Here is an 11,209-nt window from a genome sequence, read left to right as displayed (position 1 = left end):
ATGTTTCTGCAAAGGACATTCCTGCTTGCATTTTCTGCGTTAAGTCCTTTGCTTCCCCCGCCCCCATCTTACTCTCCTGTGCCAGTGCTATCTACAATGAAAGAAATTGGCCTTTCTCTCTTTAGGTGGGTTACAATAGTTTCTCAGCTTGTCATTAGACCCTGACTTTTTTTTCTTTTTTTTTTTTTTTATGATGCGTTGTGCTTAAGTTTTATGGTTGATACAGTGGAATGTATCCATTTTCTGCTTTATGTGTTCCGTGTTAAAAAAAAAATCAGTGGTGAGAAGAGCCTCCCCCACACCGCCATGTCTACAGACACAGATAAATGCACGTGGACGTGCAGACACAGGCGTGCATATGTACACAGGCACCTGCACACGTTCTCCCCAAGCAAGGTTTCTGCATTTCCACCTGAGCTTCAGCGGTCCGGGCTCTCCATTGCACCCTGCCTGCAAGGCAGTCCCGCCCACAGGGTGCGGGTCCCAGTCCCATTTCCCGGCTCTGCCCGCCCGCCCGCTGGGTGGGCCGCGGGACATCCCTCCCGCAGGACCTGCGGGCTCGTCACTTCCCCTGCAGCCCCCCGGGGAGGTGGGGGTGGGGGCAAGGTCGTCCAGGCGGGGCGGAAGTCCTGGCCCGCGGGCACCTGGACTCTGCCCTCCCGGCAGGCTCCCATCGCGGGCCAAGGGGCCTCCTCCGAGCCCGGGAGCAGGCCTGTCCTGGGCATTCTTGGAAATGCCAGCAGCACGTGGCCGCAGGAGAGCTGGTAGGGCACCTGCGTGGGGGTGGGAGGTGGGAGTTGTCCGCCCCCCACCCCCACCCCCCACCCCCGCAAAGCAGCTGCATCCTCGGGGGGGGGCGCCGCCAGCCAAAGCAGAGCAATCCCAGGGCGGGTTAGGACTTTCCGTGGCCATACAGTTTGCAGGAGGACAGTTTGCAGGAGGACAGGGACAGCTCGGGACACGCCCGTCCGTCCTTAGAAACTGTGCCCAGGAGCCCCCTGCTCTGGTGTCCTAGCGCAGGCCCCCGCTCTCGCGTCCCCCGACCTCGCCCCGGTCCCGCGCCCCAGACAGCGTCATCGACCCACAACGCTGGAAAGGTTCCCCTTTCCCACGGTCTTGACCATCCAGCTAGTTCGGGAGAAATGCTCACCTTGGTATGCATTTTGGTTCGCTTGTCAATATATATAGCATAAAACTCCCTGTTGGAACAATTTCTAGGAGGACCGTCCGTGACATCAAGGACCTCCACAGTGTGCTGCAGCCGTCACAGTGAGTGGATTCCAGGACTTTGGCAGGACCCAAACCCAAATTCTACCATCAGGCGGTAACTCCCCATTTTCTTCTCCGTTCGGGGCCCCATAACTTCTATTGTACTTTCTGCCTTTTCTCGATACCTCTTAAAAAGAGGATGGCACAGTAACTGGCTGCTTTCGTCCAGCAAGTTTTCAGTGCTATTTGCTGAAGCATATGCAACAGAAATTTCTTTTTATGGCCACTTTTCCTTTCTATATGTATTTATTTTGCATGTCCATTCATCCGACGGGAGGCATGTCCACCTTTTGTCTGTTGTGGATAATCCTACTAGGAACATTCACGAACTGTCTTTTTTTTTTTTTTAAAGATTTTATTTATTTATTTGACAGACAGATCACGAGTAGGCAGAGAGAGAGAGAGAGGAGGAAGCAGGCTCCCTGCTGAGCAGAGAGCCCAATGCGGGACTCTATCCCAAGACCCTGAGATCATGACCTGAGCCAAAGGCAGCGCCTTAACCCACTGAGCCACCCAGGCGCCCACGAACTGTCTTTTTGAGTATCTGTTTGAGTTTCTGTTTTGACTGCTTTTTCTTGGCTTTTTTTTTTTTTTTTTTTTTAAGATTTTTAGTCATCTCTACGCCCCATGTGGGGCTCGAACTCACGCAGCCCAGAGACTGAGAGCAGCACGCTCCCCTGTCTGAGCCAGCCAGGCACCCCCGTTTTCCTTTGGGATATAGTCCTAGAAGGGAAATTGCTGGGTCATACAGTAAATTCATGTTGAACTTTTGGAGGCGCCACCAAACTTTTTTTTTTTTTTTTTAAGATTTTATTTATTTATTTGTCAGAGGAAGACACAGTGAGAGAGTGAACACAAGCAGGGGGACTGGAAGAGGGAGAAGCAGAGAGCCCGATGCAGGGCTCGATCCCAGGTCCCTGGGATCATGACTTGAGCTGAAGGCAGACGTTTAACGACTGAGCCACCCAGGCCCCCCGCCATTTGGATTTTGATAGGGATTCTGTTGAATCTGTATTCACTTCCAATCTACAGCTGTTAGAGTGCCTTGCACAGAATAGTAGTTTTTCACTTCAGGTAGTGTCGTCATTGTGACAATAGTGACTGTTGTACTCCACGATTGTAAATTATCCTGCCACTCCGTTTAGGTCTTTGGTTTCTTTCAGCAGTGTTTTGAAGCTTTCGGTATGTAAAACTTTGGTCTCCTTAGTTAAGTTGATTTATTCCTAAGTATTCCTAAGTATTATATTCTTTTTCATGCTCTTGGAAATGGAGTTGTTTTCTTAATTTCCTTTTTTGAAAATATTTTATTTATTCATATTAGAGAAAGAGAGTGCGCACAAGCAGGGGGAGGGGCAGAGGAAGAGAGGCCAGCAGACTCCCCGCAGAGCAGGGAGCCTGACACCCCACTCGATCCCAGGACCCTGAGATCACAACCTGAGCCCAGGGCAGATGCTCAACCCACTGAGTTACCTAGGCACCCCTGTTTTCTTCATTTCTTTTTCAACTTGTTCATCACTTAGTTTATAGAAACATGAGTGATTAGGAACACCTGGGTGGCTCAGTCAGTTAAGCATCTGCCTTCAGCCCAGGTCAGGATCCCAGAGTCCTGGGATCCACTCCCCCATCGGGCTCCTTGCTCAGTAGGAAACCTGCTTCTCCCTCTGCCTGGTTCTTTAGGACATCCTACATATAACATCATACTGTCTGTGAACGGGAATAATTTTATTTCTTCCTATTCAATTTTGATGCCTTTTTTTTTTTTCCTTGCCTAACTACTCAGACTAGGGCTTCTATGTGGAAAATACATGGGGAATTAAATGGGGAAAGCAGACATCCTTGTTTTGTTTATTTTTTAAGGGTTTTTTTTTTTTTTTAATCTTTAAGTATTCTCTACACCCAACATGGGCTCAAGCTCACAAGCCCAAGATCAAGAGTCACACGGTCCACGGACTGAGCCAGCCAGGTGCCCCAATATCCTTGTTTTGTTTCCAGTCTTAGGGGAGATGCTTTCAGTCTGTCACTGCTCACTATGACATTACCATGAAGCAGTGTTAGATTTTGTGAGATTGGGGCACCTGGGTGGTGGCTCAGTCATTAAGCCTCTGCCTTCTGCTCAGGTCGAGATCCCAGTATCCTGGGATCGAGTCCCGCGTCGGGCTCCCTGCTCAGCAGGGAGTCTGCTTCTCCCTCTCCCACTCCCCCTGCTTGTGTTCCCTCTCTCGCTGTCTGTTTCTCTGTCAAATAAACAAAATCTTAAAAAAAAAAGATTTTGTTAGATTATTTTTCTGCTCAATTGAGATGATCCTGTAGCTGTTTCTCCTTCCTTCTGTTAATGAAATGTATTACATTGATTGATTTTCATATTTCAGAGTGAAACGCCACTTGGTTATAGCACATAATCCCCTTAATGTGCTGCCGAATTCAGTTTGCTAGTATTTTGTTGAAGATTTTTGCATCTGTATTCATAAAAGGATGTTGACCTAGTTTTCTTCTTCTCTCCTCCCTCTTTTCCTTCCGTCTTTCTTTCCTTTTTTTAGAGAGAGAGCACGAGTGAGCTCGGGGGGGGGGGGGGCCTGGTGCAGAGGGAGAGGGAGAGAGAATCTTAAGCAGATTCCACACCCAGCACAGAAACTGTTGTCACTCAGTCTCATGACCCCGAGGCCATGATCCCAGCTGAAATCAAGACTCAGACACTTAACCCACTGAGCCACCCAGGAGCCCCTATGGTTTTCTTCTCTTTTAGTGTCTTTGTCTGGCTTTGCTGTCGTGGTAAGGCTGGTCTCATAGAGTGAGTAAGAAGGTGTTTTCTCCTCGATCATTTTGAAGAGTTTGAGATGGATTAACATTAATTTTTTTTTAAGACTTTGTTTATTTATGTCAGAGAGATAGCAAGAGAGGGAACACAAGCACAAGGGATCCCCAGAGGGAAAAGCAGGTGCCTGTCTACACTAGTCCGCTCCGGTAACCACCAGACAAACCAAAGTGCACAACCCCAAAGTTTTTTGGGTTTGTTTTGTTTTGTTTAAATATTTTATTTATTTATCAGAGAGGGGGGGCGGAGAGAGAGAGCACAGGCAGACAGAATGGCAGGCAGAGGCAGAGGGAGAAGCAGACTCCCTGCTGAGCAAGGAGCCCGATGTGGGACTCGATCCCAGGACGCTGGGATCATGACCTGAGCCGAAGGCAGCTGCTTAACCAACTGAGCCACCCAGGCGTCCCCAACCCCAAAGTTTTGAAGGACCATATTCCCCACTGCCCACCCTGGCACCCATCCAGCCTCTCCAGAAACACAGGCTGCTCTACCCACAGTCATGGTGGGGACCGAGGACCAGGCAATAGCGGCTACTTTGTGCACGCTGGTTATGAAACAGCAGCCTCTCCCTCGTCAAGCACTCTTCTGGTTGTTACAAGGGCTTGATCAGGCCCCAGAGTTCTGAAATCGTTGATTACAGTCATTCTTTTCAACTCAATGTTTGCTTCAGGGGAGGAGGGACTGACCCCCAGAGCTGCCCGCTCAACCATTTTGTGTGACACCAGAATGGATTCTTTTTTTCATCATAGGAATTTATTTTTTTATTTCTTTCCATTTTTATTGAAATATAATTGATGTACCATTGTGTAAGTTTAAGGCATACAACCTGATGGTTTTTATGAAATCATCAAATTATCATGATAAGGTGAAATGGTTATTGTAATAAATCCATTAACACATCGACCACTTCAGGTGGTTACCTTTGTGTGTGTATGCGTAATGAGAACAAAATGGATTTGTAAAATTAACGTAAATACACCCATTTTTTAAAAAGATTTTATTTATTTATTTGACAGAGAGAGAGCACAAGTAGGCAGAGAGGGAGGCAGAGAGAGGAGGAAACAGGTTCCCCGCTGAGCAGAGAGCCCGATGCGGAGCCTGATCCCAGGAACCTGGGATCATGACCCGAGCCAAAGGCAGAGGCTTTAACCCACTGAGCCACCCAGGCACCCCTGAATACACCCATTTTAAGAGTATAGTACTTTGGGGTGCCTGGGTGGCTCAGTGGGTTAAAGCCTCTGCCTTTGGCTCGGGTCATGATCCCAGGTTCCTGGGATCAGGCTCCGCATCGGGCTCTCTGCTCAGCGGGGAACCTGTTTCCTCCTCTCTCTGCCTCCCTCTCTGCCTACTTGTGCTCTCTGTCTGTCAAATAAATAAATAAAATCTTTAAAAAAAAAAACAAAAAAACAAAAAAATCCCGAAGAGTATAGTTCTTTGAGGGGTGCCTGGGTGGCTCAGTGGGTTAAAGCCTCTGTCTTTGGCTCGGGTCATGATTCCAGGGTCCTGGGGTCGAGCCCCACATCAGGCTCTCTGCTCGGCAGGGAGCCTGCTTCCCCCTCTCTCTCTCTCCCTGCCTCTCTGTCTTCTTGTGATCTCTGTCCCATAAATAAGTAAAATCTTTTAAAAAATCAGTCTTGGGGGGCCTAGGTGACACAGCTGGTTAAGCATCGGGCTCTTGGTTTCAGCTCAGTTACTGATCTCATGGGAGTGGGAGCAGGGTCCACATTGAGCTCTGTGCTCAACTCCAAGTTTGCTTGAGATTCTCTCTCTGCTTCCCTCTGCCCCCCACTCTGCCCTCACTCGCTTGCTGTCTCTCTCTCAAACAAACAAATACATAGAATTGTTTAAAGAAATCAGGATTCTGGAATTTTAATTTTTTTAAATTTTTTTTTTTAAGATTTTATTTATTTGTCAGAGACAGAGAGGGAGAGCGAGCGAGCACAGGTGGACAGAATGGCAGGTAGAGGCAGAGGGAGAAGCAGGCTCCCTGCCGAGCAAGGAGCCCGATGTGGGACTCGATCCCAGGACGCTGGGATCATGACCTGAGCTGAAGGCAGCTGCTTAACCAACTAAGCCACCCAGGCGTTCCAGGATTCTGGAATTTTTTAAAAAGTTTTATATATTTATCTAAAAGAGAGCACAAGAAGGGGGAGCAGCAGGCAGAGGGAGAGAGAGAAGCAGGTTCCCGGCTGAACAGGGAGGCCGATGTGGGGCTCAATCCCAGGACCCTGGGATCATGACCTGAGCCAAAGGCAGACAGTTAACCCACTGAGCCAGCCAGGCGCCCCATGATTCTAATTTCTTGAGAGCAGAGATCTCATCTCTTTTCGTTCCTTGACCCGAAGTCCTGGCCCAGGGTAAGTGCCTGTCACATGACAAGGCCTGATAAAATATGAGTCAGCCATTTGTTCCCAATCAGAAACACAGGTCCCTTGTCACCAGATTTTCTGGATTAAGAGAAGTCAAAAATTTGGATTTTGGTAGAACCCTCCTGATTTTCAATCACAAAATAGAGTTCAAAGTGAAAGGAAAAAGAAAGAAAAGAGAAGGACATTTACCAATAAGCATTACTGATACCAGAACGAGGCTAGTCCTTTAGCGTACAGAATGGGCTGGTTTCCTGGGATCTGGGATTTTCTGGGATCTGACAATGACCCTGAAGATGGCCTTATTTACCAAAGTGGCATTCTTGGGTGTGTTCGCGTACTCACATTTAACAGCTAAACATCATTTACTGAGCAAACAAAACAGTAACCAGCTAACTTAGAAATGAACTGTAGGAACATTTTTGTTTCCACATACCATGGAGGTGTTCATTTTTTTTTTTTAAGATTTTATTTATTTATTTGACAGACGGAGATCACAAGTAGGCAGAGAGGCAGGCAGAGAGAGAGGAGGAAGCAGGCTCCCTGGCGAGCAGAGAGCCCGATGTGGGGTTCGATCCCAGGACCCGGGATCATGACCCGAGCTGATGGCAGAGGCTTTAACCCACTGAGCCACCCCAGGAGCCCCTCATTTTTAAAAGGTATTTGCTTTCTAAACAAATTTATAAGAACAAATTGAAACAGTCACATTGGGCAAAATCCTAAGAAGTCCATCAATAAAAATAGCTCCGAGTAATAGCACTCAGCCATAAGAAAGAATGAAATCTCGCTGTTTGTGACCATATCCGTGAGCCCAGAGGGCATTAAGCTAAGTGAAAGAAGTCAGAGAAAGACAGACACCCTATGATTTGATTTATATGTGGAATTGAGAAAAGAAAATGGATGAGCAAACAAATCAAGGCAGAAACAGACCATTACAAAGAGAGAACAAACTGGTGGTGGGCAGAGGGCAGAGGGCGTGGAAAGATGGACAAAAGGGACTGAGGGGTGTGAGGTCCGGGCTTCCAGGGGTGGAAGGGATAGGTCCCAGGGTTGAAAGGTACAGCGTAGAGAATATGGTGACAGTGCCGTAATCGTGTTGTTGGAAGACAGGCGGGAACTGGACTTGCCGTTGAACCTAGACCAGGGTGCAGAGTTGTAGAATCACTGTGTTCTTTCTTTTTTTTTTTTTAAGATTTTATTTATTTATTTGACAGACAGAGATCACAAGTAGGCAGAGAGGCAGGCAGAGAGAGGAGGAAGCAGGCTCCCTGCGGAGCAGAGAGCCTGATGCAGGGCTCGATCCCAGGACACTGGGATCATGACCTGAGCCGAAGGCAGAGGCTTTAACTCACGGAGCCACCCAGGCGCTCCTAGAATCACAGTGTTCTACTCCTGAAACTAATGCTCAATGAAATGAAAAAGTCATAACAACATAAAATAGATACAGGTAGGGGCGCCTGGGTGGCTCCGTGGGTTAAAGCCTCTGCCTTTGGCTCGGGTCATGATCCCAGGGTGCTGGGATCAAGCCCCGCATCGGGCTCTCTGCTCAGCGGGGAGCCTGCTTCCTCCTCTCTCTCTCTGCCTGCCTCTCTGCCTACTTGTGATCTCTGTCTGCCAAATAAATAAATAAAATCTTTAAAAAAAAAATAGATACAGGTAATCTTATAGATTACCGCAGAAGAACAAACAGGTCCCAGATGTTGACTAACTGAAATGAAACACTGTTACATCAGTGTTAAGAGTTCAAAGAGCACAGCCCGGGGACTCTGGGACTCTGTGTGTCATGCTGGGCCCCCCACAAGCGTGGCTCCCATCTGTCCCCGTACGACACGATTACAATACCATTGATTATATTGCCTATGCTGTGCCTTTCGTCCCCGCGGACTTGGTTATTTTATAACTGGAATCTTGTACCTCCCACTCCCTTTCACCCGGTTGGCCCATCCTCCCTCCATCTCCCTCCCAAACCACATTTTATCTCATTGTAAGTCTTTGCGGGCTTACAGAAGCTAAAGGGCAAATGATGAAAAGACCCTCCTTTATGCTAGAAAAGGGGCTGAAATTTGGCTTTGTCCCATTAACTTCTTTATTCGTATATCCCAGGCAAGCAGACAAGAGCACAGACTAGTCAATAGCTTTAAGAACTTTTAACAGGGGGCACCCCTGTGTGCTCAGAACTCAGACCAAGACATAGGACAGTGACAGTGTCCCAGAAGTCCCCCCACAACCCCCACCATAATAACCACTGCCCTGATTTCCATGACCACAGATACATTGTGTCTCTTTCTGAACTTTCTTTTTTAAGATTCTATTTTTGGGGCGCCGGGGTGGCTCAGTGGGTTAAGCCTCTGCCTTTGGTTCAGGTCATGATCTCAGAGTCCGTGGATCGAGCCTCGTATCAGCCTTTCTGCTCAGCAGGGAGCCTGCTTCGTCCTCTCTCTCTGCCTCTCGGCCTCCTTGTGGTCTCTCTGTCTGTCAAATAAATAAATAAAATCTTTTTTAAAAAGATTTTATTTTTAAGTAATCTCTGCACCCGACCTTGCGCTCGAACTCACAACCCCGAGATCAAGAGTCACGCGGTCCAGCCAGGCACCCCCGCTCTTTTTGAAGTTTACGTACACGGAATTATGATGGGTATACACTCTTCTGTGTCCTTTCCTTCCCTTCGTATTCTGTTTATGAGATTTCCCCCATGTTGTTATAAGTAGCAATAATTTGGTTGCATCATACTTTGATGATAGGTGTAATTCTTATAAAAGCATAAAGCACAGCATAGGTACTGGTTTCCCAATTACCCTGCTTGGTGTGGTACCGCAGAGTAAGCGCAATTCTATCTGTCGTACCAATAAACTGGAAAGGAGGAGAAAACCAAGCACACTTGGCCCCGAATCAAAGGTTATGCTTTGTTTTTTAGTCAAGTGAAATTATCTGCAAGCAATTTCCTCACATGTTGCAGACAGACATAGGAAATTAAAGATTTTTTTTTTTTTTTAATCTGACTAGGAAAGCTGAGTTTCTCAAAATCAAGCTTCATAAAAGTGCACGGACAGAACTTCCAACAAATACTGGAGGAACATTGACTGCATTCCGGGCCTCGTTCTAGGCACATCTCCAGAGCCGTTACAAGGCAAAAGGCAAGCCGCGACGGCATAAACTTTGTTAATAAAATCAAAAGATTTTTATAGCAGAATACAAAACATAGCTGTGGCTATAAGCCCAATGAGAAAGCTGTGAATCTGGGCCGTCCAGGTGGCTCAGTGGGTTAAGCATCTGCCTTCAGCTTAGATCGTGATCTCAGGGTCCTGGGATCGAGCCCCATGTGGGGCTCCCTGCTCAGTGGGGAGCCTGCTTCTCCCTCTACCCTCCCCTCAAATAAATAAAATCGTTGAAAACAACAACAACTAGGAGCTGCTGCTTTACTTGTGAGCTCGTGCTGCTGCAGACGGCAAAGTGGGGGAATGGCCGCCCGAACCCCTTCATTCATTCCCTCATGTTTCCATTCGGTGGACGCTTCCCACTCTCTGTGAGCTGCTCCCCTCTATGAGCTCACGGAAGGCGCTCTGTCCTACTGGTGCCGCCTCCTGCCTTTGAGGTCTCCAGCATCATCACCTGAAGTCTTGGAGCCGTAATTTCCTCATTTGCAAGTTGGGGGGAATCACATCCGTGGTACTAGGTTGTTGGAATGTATTGGGCGGACTTACGTAGGCGGGGCGTGTTGCATAATGGACATTCAGGGAAGGTGCTAGCTGCCTTGGGGGGTGCAGAGGGAAATCGGGCACCATGCCTGACCTCAAGGTGGTACAGACTGTGTGTGGGGGGACTGGAGAGTAACAGGTTATAATACAGTGAGGCTAGCCCCGAGGCCACGGGGAAGGAGACACCCGAGTGGTGCTCTCGAGGATGCATGGAAACTCCCCACCAAAAACGTGGGGGGTATTGAAAGCACGGAGAGGAGCAGGTCAAAGACAGGGAGGTGTCAAGGTACAGGGCTCACAGAGGGAACGTGAACCAGTTCGTGCTGGCCGGGCTGAGGACCAGGTGCGGAACAGGCTGGAGAGAGAGACTCGGGTCCGCTCACAATGGGTCTTCTGTGCCACCTAAGTCGTTGGTGCTGGAGGCGTTGGTCAGGATGCCTGTCATTCCAGCTTCCCTTTCCAGGCCAAACGGAGCCACCCACTCGGGCAAGCTGGGCTAAGCTGCTTTAAAAAAAAAAAAAAAATACACAAACACACACACAAAAAACCCCCATTATTCAAGTACTTTATTTACACAGAAGAAAATGATTCCTTTTTCCGGGTTTCGTTCAATGCATTTTTGACCAATGTGTTTACCCACGGAACCCCCGCCATAACCAAGATCCAGAACATTTCCACCACCGACAAAGTGCCCTTGTGCCCCCTAGCTTTGGTTAAGCCTCTCCCTACCCCCGCCCGGCCCCTGTGATCTTTGATCTGTTTGCCGTCAGACTTGTCCAGTCCCTACTTTCTATGCAGGGCTTATTTCCCTGGTCCCCTCTAATGCTTTGGGGTTGGAGTCACAGAATTGTGAGTATCTCATTCCTTCCTACTGCTGAGTCGCATTCCATTGCATGGACGCGGCACGATTTCTCCAGCCTCGATGAACTTCGGGATTGTCTCCCCAGTGGGGTTATCATGGATAAGGTGGCTCTGGTCGTAATACCAGTCTGTGTGTGGACGTGTTTTCACTTCTCTGGGGTAAATCGTTAGAAATGGGATTGTGTAGGGGCGCCTGGGTGGCTCAG

General features: G+C 48.2%; 1 long non-coding RNA gene across 1 annotated transcript; it reads left to right on the top strand.

Moving 5' to 3' along the window:
* The first annotated feature begins 582 nt into the window (after nt 1–582).
* On the top strand, nt 583–10,658 carry LOC131819493 (uncharacterized). The gene is made up of 3 exons (XR_009349204.1): nt 583–764; nt 1,219–1,324; nt 9,451–10,658. It is a non-coding gene; the product is annotated as an uncharacterized LOC131819493 (long non-coding RNA).
* The last annotated feature ends 551 nt before the right edge of the window (nt 10,659–11,209 follow it).

This window comes from Mustela lutreola, chromosome 17 (assembly GCF_030435805.1).
Source record: "Mustela lutreola isolate mMusLut2 chromosome 17, mMusLut2.pri, whole genome shotgun sequence".
Classification (NCBI taxonomy): domain Eukaryota; kingdom Metazoa; phylum Chordata; class Mammalia; order Carnivora; family Mustelidae; genus Mustela; species Mustela lutreola.
This window is presented reverse-complemented; position numbering and strand designations above follow the sequence as displayed.